The sequence below is a fragment of the Schistocerca serialis genome, chromosome 2 (genome assembly GCF_023864345.2).
Source record: "Schistocerca serialis cubense isolate TAMUIC-IGC-003099 chromosome 2, iqSchSeri2.2, whole genome shotgun sequence".
Taxonomy (NCBI): Eukaryota; Metazoa; Arthropoda; class Insecta; order Orthoptera; family Acrididae; genus Schistocerca; species Schistocerca serialis.
The window spans coordinates 751,433,582-751,458,191 of record NC_064639.1 but is presented as its reverse complement, the minus strand read 5'-3'; positions in this window follow the sequence as shown (position 1 = coordinate 751,458,191).

Below are 24,610 nucleotides of genomic sequence, written 5' to 3'. Positions count from 1 at the left end.
ACATCTTAGACTATACCCACTTTATCACGAGCCAGTTACAGGTTGGAGCATGGCATTCGAAGCTGGGAGACAGCCCCCTGCTGTGCATACAAAGAATTGACCAACCAGCGCCCTTTAAAATTAATTTGGAGTAAAGGAAAAATGATTCAGTTTCACATCGTCTTTCCCATGAATTTACGCCATGTATTTGCTAACATCATGACCAGGCTGGAGCCACAGCCTTCCATAAAACGATCGACATCTCTTCTGTTGCGCCCATTTCGAACTTTCCAAAGAATGCTCATAAACTCGCTAAAAGCCCCAAGCCTTCACAAATATGTTTTGTAGCAAAGTCGGGACGTCTGGGCACCACTGACCTGTCACACAGAAATATGCAGAAACACAGAGTCGTCTCATTGGCTTCCTTCCTAACAAGGGCCCATCCTCTGCTTTATCGCCAGACCACAATGCTCTGCCCATAGGAGCAGCGATTCCTCCTAGGTGCTAGTCAGCCTACCTGGACGCAGCCGCCGACCGACCGGCGCCATCCAACGTGTCTGCACAATGAGATCAAGGAACTGGGCAGTCCGCAAATGTTTTCACACAGGTTCTACAGAAAAAAACGTTCCCCTCGGCCCTCAGGTGCCATACGATTTTACTCCAGACGTTTAAATCGTCACCCCCTTCCTCTGAATGCAGGTAAACTGCTATTCCTTCACTAAAGCACACAGGCAAGTGCATTAACTTATGCCAACCATTTCAGCATATGAAACAAGTCAAATCGTGTCCAGTATAGCAACCAAGTAATAAAGATCATCTTCCCTAAGAACATTAAGAAGCAAAACACTGCATCAGAAGTGAAAGTGCCCTGCAATCTCTCAGTTTTTCAGGAGAGGATGAAGGTTTACTATCGGGATCGTCAGGAAAAAGGTCTTCTACACAGCTTTTTCAGGAGAGGATGAAGGTTTAGTATCGGGATCGTCAGAAAAAAAAAGTCTTCTACTTCCATTTCCTCTCTATCTACATCTTCCCAGATCCTAGCAAGTTTCTGTTCAAAATTTGGATCATCGTCTCTCAATACTTCAGTTTGCCTACTTTTTCGTGACTTATATGGAACCTGTTCCATGTTTCCCACCTATATATTTTTTTTCTTTTTCTTTATCGCGTGTCTCCTGACTGACTTGAATAATACTGCCAGCAATTCCTCTATTTTGCCACTCTTTTTATCTCATAGCGACAGAAACCTACATTCTCAATTGTTTGCGGAATGTATTCCAATCTTCGTCCTGCTGTCCAGTTTGTTACATGTACAGCTCCTTCTGGGACACTGGTAGTTTCTCCCAGTAGATCTATGATCCTCCCCCTTGTTCTTGTCCAAACAGGACGTACCGCACATTCGCCAGCGGAACTTGTGAACTATCGTTTGTTCACATTACAAATTAGACCATTGTGATTATGTGATTATGGCAAGTATGTTCGGAAAATCGACACTAGGTTTCAACTTTTGTCCGGAATATTCGCGAACGAAAGCCTGAGATATGTAACGTTTCCGCCATGGGGAGGCGAAGATCCCTCAGTATCCATCTCTGGATTCTCAGTAACACATTTTATGTTAAAATGATAAAAGACACTGAGTCGAGGATGTTTTAAGTGAAACCAAACATGGTCTCTGTTTCCGTCGCTCTGATGTCGGCTTGGTCAGAGTCGAACATGCGTGATTAGGCATTAGAACAATTCGTGTGTTCGAATAGTCATTAGCGGTACCCGCAGAGGACGTCATAGCGGCTTTTAGAGCTTACGACGCTGTATATGGCCGTAAGGCAGAACTCTGGGACGATTTCCGCATATTGCCTGTTCTTAACGGTGTGCGTCAGATCACAATTGATATGCGCAGCCATCATCTTATCTGATCGTCTGCTGATGTCAGGTCATAATTACATACGACGCTCAGCAGCGTACATGTTCAGGATGTGAAAAGGAGGGCCACATGGGATCCGAATGTCTGCAACAAAGGATAACACAAGTTACCGATTGGAGGAGCGGTAATTCCGATCCCGTATGCGATGACACTTAAGATGCCACCGCCCGCCAGTGGCTCAAGGTATCACATGAACAGCTGATTGACAGTGTTGGGACCCTTCCTGAACCGGTTGTTGACGAGGTGACTGACGATGTGACTTCAGCCATGTACTCAGATCAGACGGTCGCTCCGGCTGCGCCCGTGACCAATTCTGATGTCGAACGTGACTCCTTGGTCGACTCTCTGGTTGTCCCGACTGCGGCCTTTATGCCTGACCGCCGAGACTCCCTCCAGTCTTCGGACACGGAAGGACAACTGCGTAAACAACGCCCCCCTAAACGACGCGAAAGGAGGGGTCGTTCGACGTCGGAGCGGAACTTCTCTCCCTGTCCAGATTTAACACTACTTGTTGAGAAAACCTACGTCATCGTCTGAGTCCGTGGGCGAAGGTGTCGTCAATGCGCCTGAGGAACGGAGGCCCTCAGTGGCCTCTAAAATCTCTACCGAAGAAGAAACAATTCCACCGATCTGGCGGAGGATGTTGAACTTATGAATACCACGGCGACGGAGTTACCTCTGGCGTGGAGTGAGAATTTCGAAAGAGCAGCAGATCCCGTACAAGAGTCTCCGCTTTAGGGGAGGCGACATGTTGATGTCAACTTCTGCGCCGTTGGAGGGGCACCTGCAGCTCCTGTCACCGGGTGTGCTCGCATCCAGCGGCCCTCCCAGCCCGGTGGGGTGCTCCGGTCTCTGTGCGTACATGTATACGCTGCTACTTTCCAGCCAGGAGGTCTGGAGTAGTCGGGCACCATGGAAACTCAAAACTTCGCATCTGCAGGATCCTTATTACTGCAAATGTATCACTGAGACGTGGACAACGTGCAAAAGGCGTCTCAGATCCCACACATCAGTGGTGGAGTGGTGGTTGGTATGTGCCAGACCGATGCTCCGTTGTACGTTCATCACTTACACCAGGGAGGTCGCCTCTTGACACAGGAACACTACAAAGTTCTACTTCAGTATCTGTTGGTCTATCATGGACAGGGGACATCGGTTGGTTAACTAATTGTCAATGTTTATGAAATCCTCCAGCAGCCGCGTAATTTTATTTGATTTGATTTGAAGGCATCTTAATCTACACGGCTGTTGGAAAATATCATTGACATGGGCGATAAGTTTTATATCAGCACCCCTGCAACCTTGATGACAAGTCACCTTCTCCAGATGTGCAAAATGTACGCGGCATAATTGAGGTGAATATACTAGCGATTACCCGTTGGAAACTACAGAGGGCTGTGGTGAGCGCCCGCAAGCTGGATCTGGTGTGGCGGGAGAATCTCTCCCTGCATCGTATGGTGCAGGATCGGAGACACCGCAGACAAAATTTAGTCACCGAACTCGTCGACCACAGTGTGCAGCGGGTCTCCTGCCAAGTGCACTTTTCTCGAATATTATCGCCGAGTCTACAGTGCCGATGATGGCGCCATTCTGGAATTCTATAACATTTCCGTGACCGTTCCACGCGCCCTCACACTTGCAGGTTTTACATCAATGAAACCCTTTACCTCCAAGGAGGTCACCACCACTATCTTCAGAGACGCGTTATGCAAGTCGCCAACTACCGACGGACTCCCTTAAGAATCTTATAGTACGTTTTGTACTCTCATGTCCGCTAGATGGACTGTGATGTATAACGAACTGATCACATCTGCAGCTGCAATTCCGCAAGCTTTCGTCGAGGGCATTATTGTTTCCGTCCATAAGACGACACCTGCAATTACGACGGCCCACCACCGCCCTATCGTCTTATTAAATACTGAGTATTGACGGCGCGCTGCGGACCCCCCTTAGCATGTATCCCGCTTAGCATGTATCCTTCCCACCGAGCTAACTACGCCAGGTGGCAGAGTTAACTTTCAGACAGCCGTTAGAGACCGTCGTGACGTGATTGCCCTGGCAGATGCGTGCAGACATCGAGCAGCGATAGTAGCCGTAGAACTTGACAGTTCGTTTGACAGGGAGCGCCATGTATTTCTATATTCTGTTTTAGAATGGATGGGATTCCCTGCCCGGTTCATCAGCATCAGCATCATTCGTTAGTTCAGGTAAATGGGCGTGTGGCGGGTGTGATACCGGTCCAATGGCCAGTCCACCAAGGCCACCCATATCCATGTACCTTTATGCAGTGGTGCTGGAGCCGCTCACAGAAATGCTGACGGTGCAGTTCTCTGGACTCTCCTTACGCGGTTACACCTTCTGACGTCGCTCATACGCAGAAGACCTCCTTGTGCTGATTCGTTCCCGGTTGGAGGTCGCACATATCCTCGACACCATTATGGGTCATGAGAGGGCGATGAATGTGAACGAATCCACTGCGCTGTCTTCTGGTCGCGGAATGCCGACGGAAGGTCTGGCACCCCTGCACTTTGTCCGGTGTCTCCCCTATCTTAGGATCACCTTTACGTCGTCAACAAGCTGTACAACGTCGGTCAACTTACGTAAAGTTTTGAGAATTACCCGTGTGATGCTCAGTCACAACTCCGTACACCACCTCGATCCTTTGCAGCGTGCTGCCTACCTGAATGTCTATGTGCAATCAAGAATGGATCATATTGCGCAGATTTTACCGATGCCGATTATTGTAGATCGTGGTATTAAAGGGACTGTCGGATATTTCCTGACGTCTGGATCGATCCTCAAAGTACGCTTACTCGTCCCCGCGTGAATTGCAATAAACTATTGCGAGGTATCGAGGCGCCATTACGCACGTCGTCCTTGTGTCAGTGTCCTCTCCCCGCCTGTAACGTCGTAGAACTTAAGTTTCCAATGTGGCTGCGAATTGTTATTTGCATCACATTCAACACATTCATCACATTCATAAACCTGTCACCGAATAAATTTTGAATAAAAATTATAATAAATGGCATCTGAAGACTTCTGGCGTAAGATGTCACCTTCATTTTGTCAACTGCTTAGTCAAAGAGGGAGGAGAAGCGGGTAGAGTTTCAGGACACTTTCTTTCACTTGGTGTGGAATAATGACCCTAATGGCGGAAGAATCAGGAATGACAAACGGCATCAGCATGCAGTACGCAATGGAAACAACATAAAGTTGGGACATGTGGCATGTAATTTGTATTTTTAAAAAAAAAAAAACATCACGATGAACTCTTCATTACCAAACGAGTCCGGACTAATCCTCCTTCGGATCTTCTGGAGGGGACTGCCGGAGGGGAAGTAAAGATTCAACAACCAGCCAAACGATAACATTCTACGAGTCAGGGCGTGAACTTTCAGTACTTCGAACGTGATAGGGAAGCTAGAAAACGTGAAAAGATTAATTCTATGGCTCAATCTAGATATTTTAGGGGTCTGTGGAGTGAAATCAAACTAAGCAGAACGGAGTAGGCTACCTTATGCGAAGGAAGGTAGGTTAGAGACTGAGTTACGGTAAATACTTAAGTAACGTGGTGGTTGTTCTCATCAGATTCGACAGCAAATCATCACCAACAATAATAGTCCAGGTATACGACGTTGCAAGCCGAAAATGAAAAGTTTATGAGGATATTGAACGGTTCTTTCACTACGTGAAGTTAGATAAAAATCTAATGATCATGCGGGACTGGAATACTGTTGTAAGGAGAGGAGTAGAAGTATGGGCTACGGGAGATTACGAACTTGTTACAAGGAAAAAAAAAGAGGAAAAACATTGATCGAGCTCTGCAACATATTTCATCTAGGAACAGCGAATATTCTATTCAAGAATAACAAGAGGAGGAAGTATAGTCCGAAAAGGCAGGGAGATACGGGAAGATTTGATGAGGTTGCGTCATGGTGAGGAAGACATTCCGAAATCAGATACTGGTCTTCAAGGCGTACCAGGAGCAGATATAAACACAAATCGCAATTTGGTAGTGATGAGGAGTAGGCTGAAGTTTAAAAAACGTAATCAGCAACGAAATGAGACACGAAATACTAAGGCATGAAGAGATACGCTAGAGGTTATCTAAGGCTACAAATACTGCGATAAGGAATAGCCCAGTAGGCAATGCCGTTGCAGGCAATCACAGAGATAAAAACATAGCTACCATAGCTACAAAGTAGGTAACTGCGAGGAAACCGTGCATAACAGAAGAAATACTTCAGTTGATCCATGAGCGAAGGAAGGGCAGAAATGTCAGGGAAATTAAAGAACACGGACATAAAAGAAAGGAATGAAATGAATCGGCAATGCAAGAAAGCTAAGGCGAAATAGGTGCATGAAAAATGTGAAGAAATCGAAAATAAAGTGCCTTTCGAAACGATTGACTCAGAATGTAGAAAAGTAACAACAACCGTCCGTAAAATTAAAAGTAAGGGTACTAACAAAAATGGTACAATGGGAACTCCACTGTTAAATGTACAGGACAGGACGGATGGATGGAAAGAGTACACTGAAGGCCTCTGTTATGGGGGGAAGGTTTGTCTGATGACGTTGCAGGGGAGGAAACAGGAGTCTGTATAGAAGAGAATTAGACGTGAATTAGAACTGAAAAGAGCTTTGGAAGACTTACTATTGAGCAGGACAAATAGGATACGTAACAATCCACCAGAATTTCTAAAATCATTCGGAGAAGTGGCAACGAAACGACTATACACGTTGGGGTTAGACTGTATGAGTCTGGCGATATGCCGCCTCAGTTTCGGAACAACATCACCTACATAATTCCGGAGGTTGGAAGAGATGATAAGTGATGGAATTATCCCACAATTACCTTAACAGCACACGTATCCAAGTTGCTGAGAAGAACAATATAAAGGAGAATGGAAAAGAAAATTGAGGCAATGTTGGATGACGATCTGTTTGGTTTTAGGAAAGATAAATGCACCAGAAAGGCAATTCTGACGTTGCGGTTGGTAATGGAAGCAAGACTAAACAAAAATCGAGACATGTTCACACAATTTGTCGGCGATGTCAAATGGTGCGAGGTGTTTGAAAATCTGACAAAAATATTGACATAAAGCTTAAAAACGAAGTAACGACAAGAATTAAGTTTCCTGGAATGGAACTTTCGCCCTGATGCGAGAAATCAAGATTAAAGTAATTAGGTACTAGTGCAATGTCTGTGAAATCACAGACGGTGAAAAATATGAAAGCCTGTGAAAATTAGGAAAATATCTCCCGCTCCTTGGTACTCGAAACAAGGATCTGCCAGGTGTTGGAATTAATGGATACAGCACTGTTTAAAAGAAGGGAACCTATATGCCAATTTCCTAGGTTAAGCTAAAACCCTAACACAAACTATCACGAACTGGAGTCTTGTGACGTTGTTGTAGGTGATGCGTTCATTGCCTTGATGCTTTAATCTCCGTTGGAAAGAGGCCGTTAATGTAGCAGTGCAAGTTTCAGCACTTTCTTTACCTCTTCTACACTTACAAACAGAAACAGAATCACTATACCACACACGAAAATCACTTACGAGGAGAACATGGTAAGTGCAACAATACGGTTTCCCAGAAACCTCGACCAGTGGAAGAGCTGTCACAATAAGCGAACACATGTCTCGGCTTAAACGTAGATATTCGACCGTTTCTGAGAAAAAAACTGTCAAAGATTTCCTTTCAGCGAACAAACACATCATGTGACACAGTGGCACAGTGGCTGGTGTCGCGGTTTCACATTTATGAGACGTGTGTTCTAAAACCGATTATTATTTTTATTTTTGTTTATCATTTATCTATCCATGTCCGTAGAAGATTAATACACAAATGTTTTCCAATGTATGTTGAAATAACGTTGCCCTGCTCTATCTACTAATTGTACAAGTATGTCTGGTGCATGAATTAAAAAAGAAACTATAAATGAATTAGAAAATAATTTGAAAATGTTTCCCGCAAAATTCCTGTAGTGTATCTAGAATAGTCATCAACTTCATGCGCCAGTATACGGTAAAGTTATATGTTATTACGGTATGTGGCGCAAGTACAGCCAACACGTGAAATCTTCAGCAACGTTAACGATGTGTCTTTCCCGAGTGAGACTATTGGGAGAGCCAGCCGAAGTGGCCGAGCGGTTCTAGGCGCTACAGTCTGGAACTGCGTGACCGGTACGGTCGCAGGTTCTAATCCTGCCTCGGGCATGGATGTGTGTGATATCCTTAGGTTTAAGTAGTTCTAAATTCTAGGGGACTGATGACATCAGAAGTTAAGTCCCAAAGTGCTCAGAGCCATTTGCGCCATTTGAACCATTTGAACTGTGGGAAACCTGCCTCAGCACGATGCACGTGGTGTTTGGAATTTCTCTGTTTAGAATGTTTCTACGATAGGTATCATCGAAGAAAATTCCTGAAGAATAAATATAAGAATTAATGTAAGAACTGATATAAGAATACGAGAGTTTACGAGGGTTGGAAGTTAAATAGTGGCAACTACTTAATCACAACCGATACAAAGGAGTTACATGTTTGCACCTGTTACTGTCCTTCAAAGTAGTTACCAGCGTTGTGTAGAACCCGTTGCCAGCAATGTGGAAGGCGTAGTATATCTTTTGCAGAGCCAGTCTGTTGATGGTCCGAACGGAGCGGTCTAATGCCTGTCGAAAGTCAGGAACAGCACTGAAGCGAATGCCACGAAGTGGTTCCTTCATGTACGGAATCAAATCATAGTCACAAGGACTTAAGTCCGGGGAGTATCGTCGATGGTACAGTACTTCCCTGACACATCGACGCTGGTGACCACTTTCAAGGACAGTGACAGGTGCAAACGTGTAACTCTTTAGTATCGGTTGTGAATATATAGTTGCCACTACGTAAGTTCCAAAACTGGTAAAAAGATTGTTATACCTGAACATATGATACACACATATAGGAGTATTACGTGTTAAATGTATGACAATTATTGAACCCGACCGAAATTTTACAATTAATATAGCGCCCTTGTATCCCCTGACCCAATAAAGCTCTTTAATATTGGGTAATCTTCTACAGTCACGGGTAGATGAATCAAATAAATAAATAAATAAATAAAATAAAATGAAATAAAAATGAAATAAGTGAAGATAGTAATCGGGTTTCGTACACGGGACGCAAACATGAGAGACCAGATACTATCCATTGAATCACCATTTCGGCTGCAATTAAGCGCCCTAAAAGACGTCCAAACTACGTAGAAAACTTTGATCGTCGTTTTCTCAGAAACGGTCGAGTATCTACGGATAAACCGAGACACATGTTCGTTAATTTGGACTCCCCTTTCACTGAGCGAGGTTTGTGCAAAATCTCGTTATGGTACTTGCGTTGTTCGTCAGCATGATCACCTACAAATCATCTATACTAAGACGGTTAGGCTACTTCATGATTCAATCAGCTAGCGACAATGGCTGGAGAAAGATAAACCTTTGTAAACAGGCAGCCGAACAAACCTGTCTGGAGCATTCCAATCAGTGATTCGACACGGCTGTCATTAGTAGTGGAATGGCGTCCATCTAGAGAGCTCCGGGCGGTGCTGGGCCCTCGTTACCGAGTACTATTCCCGGTGCGTAAACTGGTCAATAGGCTCCAAACAACTCTGGTCCTGCATGCGTACTGACCAGTCATTCGCTAGGAATAGTACACTGTAATGAGGTCTATGGCCTGCGCGTTTATATCTGGTTTTATCGGGCAGAGATCGGGGGCTGGGAGTAGAGCTTGTGGTAGAACTAGCGTCCATACTGCAAAGGACACGTGCTCTGCCTGACGTCACGGCAGCAGAGAAGCAGCAGGTATCACTGGTCGACTAATGGCCCAGACTGCGCAGCGAGCAGAGAGCACAGTGCTTAGTGCTAGCCGGTAATGCCGCCCAGAGATGGAACGAAACGCAGCCGAGTCGCCGGAGAATGCGGAGACAAGAGGAGGAGATAAGTACGCTGCAGCACGCGCGCCCCACCGCTTTTACCGGGCAGCTCTCTCGCTGCGCTTCGAGTAAAATGCGTGGTGGGCGAATGACATGCATCTAAGGTATAAGCGTATATCGCACGAAGCTCTTTGCTTGCGTCCGTAATGTCCGCATTGCCCTTTGCGTAGCTCTTTCAACAGGGCAATCTGCGAGGATCACATGAGAGCAGGGTTCCGAGTGTTGTATGAGAGTAATCGCTGCTCGCTAGTGTATAAGTAAATCATTCGTCTGTTATTGCGTGTAAGTTTTGCCCTTTTATTGCCACTGATTATCACAGCGTAGACGTGCAATTACTTTAATTTATTTCACCTTACACAAGCTGAGAGAACTGCTAATCACTGTTGTTGTTGTGGTCTTCAGTCCAGAGACTGGTTTGATTCAGCTCTCTATGCTACTTTATTCTGTGCAAGCTTCTTCATCTCCCAGTACCTACTGCAGCCTACATCCCTCTGAATCTGTTTTGTGTATTCATCTTTATTATCCTCGTCTTGCTTTTGTTGATGTTCATCTTATATCCTCCTTTCAAGACACTGTCCATTCTTTTCATTCTTTTATTTCCTTTACTGCTTGCTCAGTATACAGATTGAATAGTATCGGGGACAGGCTACAACTATGTCTCACTCCCTTCGCAACCACTGCTTCCTTTCCATGCCCCACGATTGTTATAACTGCCATCTGGTTTCTGTACAAATTGTAAATAGCCTTTTGCTCCATGTATTTTACCCCTGCCACCTTCAGAATTTGAAAGAGAGTATTCCAGTCAACATTGTCAAAAGCTTCCTCTGAGTCTACAAATGCTAGAAACGTAGGTTTGCCTTTCCTTAATCTACACTCCTGGAAATTGAAATAAGAACACCGTGAATTCATTGTCCCAGGAAGGGGAAACTTTATTGACACATTCCTGGGGTCAGATACATCACATGATCACACTGACAGAACCACAGGCACAAAGACACAGGCAACAGAGCATGCACAATGTCGGCACTAGTACAGTGTATATCCACCTTTCGCAGCAATGCAGGCTGCTATTCTCCCATGGAGACGATCGTAGAGATGCTGGATGTAGTCCTGTGGAACGGCTTGCCATGCCATTTCCACCTGGCGCCTCAGTTGGACCAGCGTTCGTGCTGGACGTGCAGACCGCGTGAGACGACGCTTCATCCAGTCCCAAACATGCTCAATTGGGGACAGATCCGGAGATCTTGCTGGCCAGGGTAGTTGACTTACACCTTCTAGAGCACGTTGGGTGGCACGGGATACATGCGGACGTGCATTGTCCTGTTGGAACAGCAAGTTCCCTTGCCGGTCTAGGAATGGTAGAACGATGGGTTCGATGACGGTTTGGATGTACAGTGCACTATTCCGTGTCCCCTCGACGATCACCAGTGGTGTACGGCCAGTGTAGGAGATCGCTCCCCACACCATGACGCCGGGTGTTGGCCCTGTGTGCCTCGGTCGTATGCAGTCCTGATTGTGGCGCTCACCTGCACGGCGCCAAACACGCATACGACCATCATTGGCACCAAGGCAGAAGCGACTCTCATCGCTGAAGACGACACGTCTCCATTCGTCCCTCCATTCACGCCTGTCGCGACACCACTGGAGGCGGGCTGCACGATGTTGGGGCGTGAGCGGAAGACGGCCTAACGGTGTGCAGGACCGTAGCCCAGCTTCATGGAGACGGTTGCGAATGGTCCTCGCCGATACCCCAGGAGCAACAGTGTCCCTAATTTGCTGGGAAGTGGCGGTGCGGTCCCTTACGGCACTGCGTAGGATCCTACGGTCTTGGCGTGCATCCGTGCGTCGCTGCGGTCCGGTCCCAGGTCGACGGGCACGTGCACATTCCGCCGACCACTGGCGACAACATCGATGTACTGTGGAGACCTCACGCCCCACGTGTTGAGCAATTCGGCGGTATGTCCACCCGGCCTCCCGCATGCCCACTATACGCCCTCGCTCAAAGTCCGTCAACTGCACATACGGTTCACGTCCACGCTGTCGCGGCATGCTACCAGTGTTAAAGACTGCGATGGAGCTCCGTATGCCACGGCAAACTGGCTGACACTGACGGCGGCGGTGCACAAATGCTGCGCAGCTAGCGCCATTCGACGGCCAACACCGCGGTTCCTGGTGTGTCCGCTGTGCCGTGCGTGTGATCATTGCTTGTACAGCCCTCTCGCAGTGTCCGGAGCAAGTATGGTGGGTCTGACACACCGGTGTCAATGTGTTCGTTTTTCCATTTCCAGGAGTGTATTTTCTAAGATAAGTCGTAGGGTCAGTATCGCCTCAGGTGTTCCAACAATTCTACGGAACCCAAACTGATCTTCTCACTACAGCATTTAATACCGTCACGTATATATTTGTTACATCCTCGTCCAGTTTCTCTTCTCACTAGTTTCTTTCTGGCTTTCAGACTAGTATGATATATTGATAATATCACTGCGCCCACAGCCAGGGCCTCCGTATTAAAAACTTAACCTCCGTATTAAAAACTTAACCTCCTTGTAAGACAACTAAAGTTTACTACATCAAATGATAATGTAACATACAGAAAAAGATAAACACTTTATAGCTACAACTGGAATCGCCAGAATCGTGTATCGAAAAAAAATTCGACACTACAAGAAAATATACGAAGGGACTGACACAGGAGTTGAGCATCTATCACTCTATGGAACCCGTGGGTCTTTATAAAAGCGTGAGCACGTTTCGTAAGGAGAAATGAGGAAATGTTTCAAATGTTCAAATGTGTGTGAATTTCTAAGGGCCCAAACTGCTGAGGTCATCGGTCCCTAGACTTACACACTACTTACACTAACTTATTCTAGGAACAACACCCACACCCATGCCCGAGGGAGGACTCGAACCTCCGACGGGAGGGGACGCACAGTCAGTGACATGGCGCCTCTGACCGTGCCGCAGAAATGTTCCCATCACCTGTATTCGAGCACTGCTGACGAAATTCCTCTGGAGTCCCGCAGGACGAGGCGATGAATTCGCCAGAGTGCAACCGAGCAGAGTGATGTACGAGCTCACAGTCAAGCGCGAATGGCCGTGGCTCAGCGCTAATGGCTCTGGTCTACTCCACAGAAAAGGACAGACGTCCACAAAGCGTAACGTTCAGAATTAACTAGCTGTAGCTCGACAGACCGTTACAACTGTTCAACTTCGGACAATGCTATGGATAAGCAGAAAATGAGGGAGTGTGACTCAGGAAAACAGAACTATTTACTTAATCTATAAATGACTGTTAGTACTTAAAATATCATGTGTGGGTCATCTTTGCAAGTTTCTGAAGAGAATTTTGGATTTCTTGTACTAATGAATTCATGAGGTCATGGAGCGAAGCAGCAGAATTTTGGAGAGTACACTGAGGTGATAAAAGTCATGCGGTAGCGATATACACGTATACGGATGGAGGCAGCACAGCGTACACAAGACGTAAAAGGGTAGTGCACTGGTGGAGCTGTCATTTGTGTTCTGGTGATTCACGTGAAATGTTGGTAGTTGGAGCTAGGCGCATGGGACATTCCATTTTTGGAGTCATTGGGTAATTAAATATTCCGAGATAAAAAGCGTCAAAATATCCAAGTTCAGGCATTACCTCTCACCACGAAGGCAGCAGTGGCTGACAGCGTTCATATGCCGACCGAGAGATAAGGCGTTTGCGTAAAGTTGTCAGTGCTAATAGACAAGCAACACTACTTAAAATAACAGCAGCAACCAATTTGGGCCGTGCAGGGAACGAATCCCTTAGCACAGCGTGGCTAGATTTAGCTTTAGTGGCGTATGAGAGCAGACGACCGACACGAGTGCCTTTGGCGACACCACGATGTCACCTGAAACGCCTCTCCTGGGCTGCTGACCTGGACCCAAAGCGACTGGAAAACCGTGGTCTGGTCAGATGAGTCCGATATCAGTTGGTAACAGCCGTCCGACTGCTTAGCTGCGTGGTAAAGTGTTCGCCTCCCATGCAAGCGGGCTGGGTGCGATTTTCGGCCTGGATGGAGATTTTCTCAGCTCGTGGAATGGGTGTTTTGTGCTGTCCTCATCTTCATCGGTAAGCAAGTCGCCCAATGTGGCGTCTACTGAAGTAAGACTTGCACTTGGCAGCCGAACTTCCCCAGTTGGGGCCTCTTGGCAAACAATGCCCTACGCTCATTTCCAATTTATTTTTTTAAGAGCCAATGTCAGGATCTGGGTGTGGCGCAGACCCCACGAAACCATGGACGAAGACTGTCACGAAGGTACTGTGCAATCTGGTGGTAGCTACGGGCTGTTTTTAAATAGAATGGACTGGGTTGTCTGTTGCAACAGAACCTATCATTGACAGCTAATGGTTATGTTCGGCTGCCATTCAGGTACTTCATGTTCTCAAACAACGACGGAATTTTTGTGGATGGTAATGCTCCATGTCTTTGTTTAGAGACTGTCCTGGAAAATTCGAGCTAACGGTCTGGCCACTCATATCACTGTGTAATTCGATGTTCACTAGGCTTAGTATGTCAACGTGCTTGTGATTCCGCCAGAATTCTGCATTTCACTTGCACTTCCGGGACGTTGGTGTAACCACCATCAATTTATATAATTTTCCATAAATTGTTCACCTCGAACTTGGCGCCTGGTAACAAAATTATTTGTATCAGTGTTGTGTCAACAAACCGTAGAACGGTGAAATGTTTATTGTGTATACCTTGTTATAACACAGTAATATGGCGACGAGCCAGCAACCATCTACATTGAAAGCATTACTCACGCAATTTACTCATCAGCACGACGAGAGCCAGTAGTTGCTACTGAACACCCCCCAACCACATCTTCAAAGCTTACTGCAGACGCAGGCAACACAGCAAGTGCCAGCTTTTCCTTCCTTTGGTGAGGCTTTAGGAGACTGGGAAGCCTACGAATCAAGATTGTTGGAACATTTCCAGGGATTCAAGGTAACTTACGCAAGCCTCAGGATATCATTGTTTTTGTATTGGTCAAAATCTGAGATTTACCAGCTACTGTGCAAATTGGCCCCTTATCTAAGCCTACAGAGCTTACCTTTTCAAATATTCGTTCGTTGCTGACTAAATAATACCAGCGGCATGCCCACGTTATTTCCTCCCAGGTAGCATTTTAGCATTTTACCAATGCAAGTAACAGCGAAACCATACTCATAGAGAATCGGCCGCAGAGTTGCAAGGCTTGGGGCGAAAATGTCGTTTTGTTACCCCTAAAAATGAGAAGTCCTACGAAGAATAAATCATCTGGGACATGATCATCCCGGGTATTCCAGACAGGGATTTCCAATACGAGGCACTTTAACTCAAAGACCCGAAGTTTTTGACTTAGCATAAAGGTTCGAAGTGAGCCCAGCGGCAGGCAAGAAACTGGTGCATCGACATAGCAGCCGTTAATGTAAGCACATCCGAGACAGCAGCCAATGGCCACATTTGTGCGATTTCAGCGTAGCAGCAGTACAGATGGGACACTGTATCATTAACCAACAACGTTATCCACCCCACTTGAGTTGATCAAACCGGTCTTGCGTAGCGAAACGATTGCCGTCATGTCCGGATTGTTTTAGAAGACGTCAACGTGAAGACTGTCCTGACAAAGCTGCTCTGTCAAATGCCATTTAGCTTTGTATGCCGTAAAGTCTCGTTAGTCAAGACAGCCTCCTGCCAAACAGATGGAAGTCGATCTGTTACACCATGCCTCCAACAAGCTTTCCAGAAGTGCCAACTGCAGAGGAGTCAGATCTTTTACAAGTAGACATCGGCGCAGCCGTCAGCATTCTCAGTCACGGTACCTATTTAAAACTTGGAGCTCCTCCCTTCCAAGAAGCAAAGAGACGTCTAATAGCGTATAATAAATATACCATCCCAGTACATGGTCAAGTCGAACTGTCAACGACATATTATCATTATCTTCTTAGTCGTTAATAGTGATTCCGCTGAGAACTTGTTTGGACTTGACTTTTTTCAGAAATTCGGATCTTCAGTAGACAGTTCTGTGAATTTGGTACCCAAAGATGTTCCGTACTCGTACGTAAGTAGGATGTTTTTGTAGGTTCTGGACCACTAGACCAATCATATAAAAAATAAAAAAAATTACTCCTTAACACTCGCAAATTTTTGTTTTCCATAAGATTAATCTAATGATCCAGAACCCAGAAAAACATCCTACTATTCCTTCTACCTAATAATAATATAATATAATAAAATAATATAACAACTATCATAAAAAATCATTTATTTGATTTACATTTCCCATGGTGAATGTAACGTAAATAAATATATTAAGTAATTAACTGCTATTTTAAAAACAGTTTTTAAAGGCATTTTTGCATCATTTTCTTAGTTCCAAAAATTATCCTGTTTTTGACTTTTGTGAAAAATGTGATTTGTAAAATTATTTACATTCTGCTTTAGCAGCCATAAGATTATTGTTTGTAAATGTTTCTTGAAATAACAGTTTTACCACATACACAAGGAACTTTAATTTTCTTACATTCCTTACATATATAAGAATGTCTGACAGTTCGATATTTATCTTCATAAAATTCTTCACTTAAGTTGCTGTAGCTGTCGCTTAGTGATGTCCATTTCAAGAATATAATATTTTTTCACTATCTGAAAACTGCAAAATATCATCACAATGTCCTACACACATTTTCTGTGTTTCAGACACCTCTGACCCTATGTACACAGCACTACACGGAGACTAAGTTCTGAATTAACAGAACCGCTTCTTTTATTTGGGCTGGTATTAAGTACATAGGCGAGTGTGTTGGATATTTTAGCCAAATGGCTAGCACTCTTCACACAAATACGTTATAATGACCCTTGATATGCGCACTCTCATTGGTCAATGAATGTGTGAAGTTTGGCTGAAGTAAAGGAGCTTGAAGTATGTATATATAGTTGGTGTTCTACTAACAAAGTATCTTCTAAAAATCATCTTCTTTTTCAGTTTATTTCAGCATCAAATTCATTATTTTCATAACATTATTCCATTTTAAAATTGGAGAACCAGTGTGAACAATTGATGAATGCGATTTTAAACAACAAAATTAAAAACGAAAATAGAGAAAATTACATCTAAAGTAAAGTATGTTCCCACATTAAAGTAAATGGAACTTCCTTCAGTGTATTCTGCTGACAGAAGTTAGAATCCAGTTAGTTCAGACAAATGCTTGCAGATGTCTCTCTAAGTACAGTTAGATACATATAAAATGAAGTACAGTTTCATACATGCAAAATGTATCTACCATGACTCAGCACTTTTGGGCCTGTGATTTTATGTTTAATCTCAAGACAATGCAAATTCGTTTTTACTATAACTTTCTTATTTTTAGAGATATTGGAATTCTGATTGCATTCATGGTTAGGCCCTTTTCCCCTAAACGTTTGCTACCCGCAATACACGGAAGTAAGTCTGGTTGCATAACTCCTTGGGGCAAGGGGCAAAATACTTTTTGTTATGTCTTAGTCAAATATTAAGCGATTTTAAAAATTCAAAGTGCTAACATAATCTACATGAAAAGAGCTATCTAGAAAGAATATAATAAAATAAATCGGAAATCATTTAATAAGTAAGATACCAAAGTTTTCAGTTTTCATTTTTTCTTTCTTAAAATATTTCAGAAATGTATATAAGCAAGAAGTGAACACTTTTATAAATTTTTTAAATTCCTCTTTGATTTATATAGCAGCAAATGTTAATAATTAAAAGTTTTCAGTAAATAATCTACGTTTTGTGTCATATGTAAGATTCTTTTTACCATACATAATTACATAAGAGAGTGTATCATTTGGAATTTTACCATTAAAATTTGCACAAAGTTTCATAGTAGTTTTCTGTGTAGCAACAACGTTCTTTCTGCATGTCATATTGATTACATAAATTGGATAATTATTAATAAAACTAAATGGACTAATATCAGTATCTGATTTTAGTGAAGTAATTCTTTTAAAATCAAGAAATGCATCATATGCTTTAAGAAAATTATTTGGCGGATTAATATTCCTCATTTCTTGAGGAAAAACTTCATTTCTACCATTTTTTAAATAAATATTCTGTAGTTTGTCATGATCAAATAATGACGAATCAACTAATTGATTATTTTTACCATTTGTTTATAATGTAACAAATACGAAGTATGGCATATCAAATTCTGTAGAGTTACAGTAATTTGTAATATCTAGTTCAAAACTGTTTTTACTAGATAATCTGGCAACTTCTTGTATTTGAAGTTCTTAAAAAGGAATAGGAATTTTTGGATTTTAAGAATCATTTCACGTTGTTCAAGTTCGTAATTGGGTTCATATTTTACAACTGGTACACGAATTTCCATCGATTCTATAACTATTTTTCTTTCTTTAGGAAGTGTATCTTTTATTTCAATTCCAGTGTCATTTTCATCAGACCAACGTAAAATTCTTTCTCCAGAAGATGAACTACATGTAAAAATTACAGTTAAATGACTTCCCTCTTTATAATCTTCAAGAAATCCACCAAGTAATGATATTCGATAAAGAACTTCATTCCTTTTACTATTTATTTTTCCTGTATTAATGATACATCCTTCTAAACCTATTTTGTCAGTAACAGATGAATTTAGATGAAGTAAAACAGATGAAGAAATAAAAGGATGTTCAATTCTAGATGAAATATTATTTCTTTTCTTTATCGTTATAAAATCAAACAGTTTTGCTACATAATTATCAATTAATTTATTGTTTGATTTTCCATCATAAGTTGGATAATCTGTGCCATCATTTACAATAATACTAAAAGTCATGTACAGTTGTGCATGATTTGGATGAAGCCAACCATCACCAATATTTCTTTCAATATCTGTATCTTTGTTGGGAACATTTAAATTAGTTTTAGTTTTCTCATTCACAGGGAATGAATAGAATTGGTAACTTTGAATTTTATTCATGACGCAGTCTAAGATTGTTTTAGCAGTTACTTATGTATTAAGAAAATATTTATTAGCGTCAGCAAAGCAGACTTTAGTCTGCGACTAAGATATTTCTAAGACAACTGTTATAGTAGCACTATTAAAGTCAAATAAATTATCGTTTTTATCGGTTGTATTAACTTCAAAATCTTGAATTATATCAAAAATAGGAATATCTACAGGATATTTTGGTTCATAAATTATTGGTCCACCAAATTCTCCATTATGTTTAAATGCAGCAATAATATTAGTTTCTTTATGAAAAATATCATTATGTTTTACATATATTCCATCAGCAGGATTAAATTTAAATTTATTAATTCAAAAGGAATAATGTTAGGAACATCTTTAGCTGCAGGTTTTTCGTTAGGTAAAATAATTTGAATACTGAAACCTACCTGCTACATCCATATACAATTTTACACCACTTTCAATAACAATTCTGTTTAAAATGTCATCTGCTTTAATATAGATATTAGGCTTTTGCGAATGAATAAATTTTTCTAATTTTTTAAAACTATATTGACCTATAGGAATTTCTATCGTTTCTCCATCACAATAAAGTTTATTATTTTTGTTGTAATATTTGTTGATAAAAAGTTGAATAAAACCAACTAGTGAAACATTAGTACAAATATCACATATTGGAACAGTTAATCTTTGAAGATTTATCACTAAGTTGAAAAAAACTAATCATTTACTACTGAAAAATATTATTAAATAAACGAATAAAACAGATTGGGAACCTAAAGTAAGAATTCCAAAAAATAAGTTATAAAACAAACATGGTAAACTTTTACCAAATTCTATTAGATGTGCGATAATTGGACCAAGTGGTTGTGGAAAAACAACATTAATGATTGATAATTATATTTTAGAACCAGGTTGGTTAAACTGGAATAAAATCCATTTATATGTTTATTCAAAAAGCTTAGATCAGCCAAAGGATAAAGAATTAATAAAACAATGTAAAAAAATTGAAGATAAAATTAATGAAAATATTGTTAGTTTTATTGAAAATAACGAAGAAATTATTCCTTTAGATGAATTTGAATATAATTCAGTTGTGGTATCGATAATTTCATTTTAGAAAACCAAGATATTGTAACAGAATATTTTGATAGAGGCCAACCTTTGGGTTGCATTGTGGAAATGCATTGTTTGTTGTAGACGTTTCGTACCATGCCTAGTGATTTCCGTGTCTTCTGTTGTCTGTCCTCGTAAGCCAGTTTCTCTGTTCCGGTCGGTTTGATGATTTCGCCTAGGTATCTGAAGCGTGTGACCCCTTTAATTTTGCCATACTTGGTTGTGATGTCGTCACCCTCTCTTGTTAGGACTTGCGTTTTTTCAAAAGAGATTTGTAGGCCGACTTTCTCGGCGCATTCTTTCAGGATTTCGATCTGTGTTTTTGCTGATGTTGGGTCATAGGTCAGTATCGCTAGGTCGTCTGCGAATGCTAGGTAAGGGATTTCCAGTCTTTTCCTTCCTAATGTGACTGGTCTCCAGGTGTTTTGTCTCCTGACTTCAGTTTCCCATTCGCTCATTACCTTGTCCAGGACGATGTTGAACAATAGCGGGGATAGATTATCTCCTTGTCTTAAGCCAGTGTGGATTTCAAAGGTGTCCGAGATTTCGCCCATGAATTTGACTTTGGATTTTGTATTGGTTAGTGTTTGTTCGATTAGTCTTCGGGTCTTTTGGTCTAGGCCTTTTTCTCTGAGGATTTGGATGAGGGACTTTCTGTCGATCGAGTCGTAAGCCTTTTTGAAGTCGACGAAAGTGCAGATGATTTTTTTGGGGCTTGTCATGTGGGATTTTATGATTGATTTCAGGTTGAAGATTTGTTCGGGGCAGGCTCTGTTGGGTCTGGAACCTGCTTGGTTTTCCGAGATGGCGGGTTCCAGTTGTTCTTGCGTTCTGGTGAGAAGGCAGGTTGATAGAATTTTGTAGATGACCAGTAGCAGGGAAATTCCTCTATAATTGTTTGTGTCTGTCCTATCACATTTCTTGTGTAGCGGGTGAATGAGTGCGGTCTTCCAGTCGTCAGGTATGATTTCGGTTGTCCAGGTGTTCTGTATGATTTGTGTGATTTCGTTTAGCGAGTTTGGTCCTAGGTTCTTCAGCAGTTCTGCCGTTATTCCGTCTTCACCGGCTGCCTTGTTGTTTTTCAGTTTCTTTATGCAGTGGAGGATTTCTTCTTTTGTTGGTGATGGTGAGTCTTCCGGTGCGTTGGCCGGTTCTCGGGGTTCGAAGATTGAGTTAGGTTCCGGGCTATTTAGTAATTTTGAAAATTACTTCGCGAGCTCTTCACAGTTTTCTTTGTTGGTAAGTGCCAGTTTTCCGTCTTCTTTTCTGAAGCAGAGGTTCTGTGGTGAGTATCCTTTGACTTGGTTGGCGAACATCCTGTAGAAATCCCGTGTGTTGAAATTTCTGAAGTCCTCTTCGATGGAGTTTAGCTGATCGTTTATGTATTTGCGTTTCTCTTGTCTTATTGTTTTCGATGTTTGTCTTCGAATTTCATAGAAGTTGTCCTGTGTTTCTTGTGTTTTGTTGCTGTTGTAGTTTGTGAAAGCTGTTCTTCGATTTTGTAGGGCGATTTCGCAAGTAGTGTTCCACCAAGGGTGCCTGGGTTTTCTAGTCAGCGGGATCAGTTCTTTGGCTGTGTTCACAATTTTTTGTTTAAAGCTGGTCCAATCTTTCGCCTCTTGTTTTTCCCAGTGTTCTGTGATGTTCGATTCTCTGATCTTTCTTGTATCAAATTTCGGTGAGGTCAATTTCTTCTTGTGTTGTGTTCTTGGTGTGAGTTTGATTTTGATTCTTGTTAGGTAGTGGTCCGAATCTATGTTGGCGCCTTTTCTCACTTGGACATCGTGGATTTCCTTCTGGTATTCATAGGAGATTGCCACGTGATCTATCTGGAATTCGCCTAGTGAGTGGACTGGTGATCGCCACGTCATTTGTTTCTTGGGCTTTTTCATCAGGGAGGTTGACATGATTTTGAGGTTGTTTTGCTGGCAGAGTTCGATCAGTCTGGTGCCGTTTTTGTTGGTGAATTTGTGTGCAGGGAAATTTCCTACTGTTTTTCTGTAGCCGATTTGTGCGTTGAAATCGCCTAGTAGAATTTTCGCGTTGTCTTGGGGTATTTTTGCCAGGGTGGTTTCGAGTTTGTCCCAGAATTTGTCTGTTTCTTCTGGTTTGTCCATGTTGTCTGCGTTCGTGGGGGCATGTACGTTGATGAGGGTGTAGTTCTTGTTGGCGTGTTTGATTCGCATGGTTATAAGCCTGTTGTCGATCGCGTTGACTTCTTTTACTGAGTCTAGGATGTTTTTGTTTACTGCGAAGGCCATGCCGAGGAGTGCTCCTCCTTTGCCGATTTTCCTGTTGGTTCCACTCTTGAAGAATCTGTAGTTTCCGTAGTCTATTGTGTCTGAATCCGTGTATCTAGTTTCTTGTAGCGCTAGGATCGAGATCTTTTGACTGGTGAGTTCCGTTGTTAGATTGTGTAATTTTCCCGTTTGTATTAGTGTCTGTATGTTGAAGGTGCCAAAGTATGTGTGTGTTTTCTTGGGTAGTTTGCCAGAGCGCTCCGACTCGCCCTTTAGTACATCTCCAGGTCCCCCAGAATCCGAGTGCCTGGTTGCCATCTTGCGACGGGTGGATCGTCCACCTGGGGTAATGTTGTTTTTAGGTGTACTTGCCATTATGCTTGTAATTCATCTGGCTTGCGCCAGTTTGGTAGAACCAGGGATTTTCAGTTCCTGGAGCTCGTATCAGCCGTACCATTGGTGACAGACGCTAGCCAGAGTACCGGTGGTTACCACACAGATGTGTCTCGGCTTTTGTGTTAGTTTTCTTCGTTTCGCCGGTTTTTACTCTGGGTACTTATCCTCGAGGATGTGATAGTTTTGGTCCACCCCGAGTATTTGAAATCCTCGGTGCCACCCATATCTGGGGGCTTTCCCCTATCCGCCACCTGGGGATAACATTATTATTAAATGCATTACCATAATCAGCAACTAATAGTTCCTTAGCTGGTAGATTTGCAGGAATTGCAAATGCAGTTATAAACAAAAAGAAAGCTGATAAAGAATTAGAAGAACAAAAAGACATAACTTAGAAATGCAAAAGAAGGCAAGAACTGGAATAAAGAAAAAAAAATTTCGAAAAAGTAATCAATAAATATCCTGATGCATCAAGTAATTTCGATATAGAGGAACCTACTAAACAATTAAAAATTAATAAATATCCTAATGCATTAAGTAAATTCGATATAGAGGAACCTACTATACAATTAAAAATTATACACTTTCGTGGTGCATATATGATTGATGAATTACCAAATAAGCCATTTCAAATTGAATGTGGTATAGTTAATTTGCTTACATCTGTTAATCCTGGTACATGTTAGATTTCTTATTATAAAAATAAAGATAAAAAAGATGTTTTTGTACATTTGGTGGTAATATACCAAAACAATTAGTTAATTATTTAGGAAAAGATTAATTATATTACATTACAGAAAGAATAGAAAATTTTTATGATGTAATATGTGGTCATTTATGTATATTCGTTTTAAAATTACCATGTGGTAATTATAATTTTAATGATATTTTAGATTTAATAAATAAACATTTTTGGAAATAATATCAAAACAGATTAGGAATTATCGTATGATACAAGGTCATTGGAATCAAAAATTAAAAACGATTTAGAACCAAAAATAGATAATTTAATCAAACTATTCCAGAAAGAATTACAAGGCATTTTTAAAATAATTTAAACTTTCGTTGATTTTGAAGATAGAAGAATAGTAGATATATAAGATCCAGTAAATGGTTATGATGCTGTTACTAAACAATACTTAGAAAAGAATTCTGGTAATTTAAAAGGAATTCCTAAAATAAACAAAGGTAATAAATATTCATTAACAATAATAAATAATTTTTCTAAATAGACATTTGCTGTTCCTATTAAAGACAAAACAGCCAAAAATATAGCTTTTAAAAAAATTTTAATAGAAAAACCACCAAATAATTTACAAACAGATAATGATAAATAATTCTATAATAAAGAACTTAAAGAATTAATGGAGAAGTGTAACATTAATCATTAATCAAATTATTCAGAGTTAAAAGCATCTGTTGTTGAGTGATTCAACAGAACACTTAAAGAAAAAATTTGGAAGAAATTTGCTTTACAAGGATATTATAAATGGATAAATCTAGTTTTAGTTCTAATTGATGAATATAATAATACAAAACATTCTTCAATAAGATTGAAAGCAATAGACATAAGTGAAATTAATTTTAAAATAACTAATATTGTCTCTAGTCGCAGACTAAAGTCTGCTTCAGGTAACGCTAATGAAGCTGACACTCAATTTAAAAAAGGTGACACAGTGAGAATTAGTAAACTTAAAGGCTTTATTGAAAAAGGATATGCAGCTAATTGGTCAACAAGATATTTAAACTTGAAGAAGCTATTCATTTTAATCCAGTTACATATAAATTTAAAAAAATAAAAGGAAATTTTAATGAACAAGAACTACAGATTCCGAATTATCCAAATGTATACTTAGGTGAATAAGTTTTAAGAAAGAAAGGAGATGAAGTTTATGTTAAATGGTTAGGTTTTGATAATTCGCATAACTCTTGGGTGAATAAAGATAATGTAGTTCAGTTTGATGATGATGCTGATGATGATAAGACTAATTAAATCATTAATCAATTATTCTTGTGTATAATT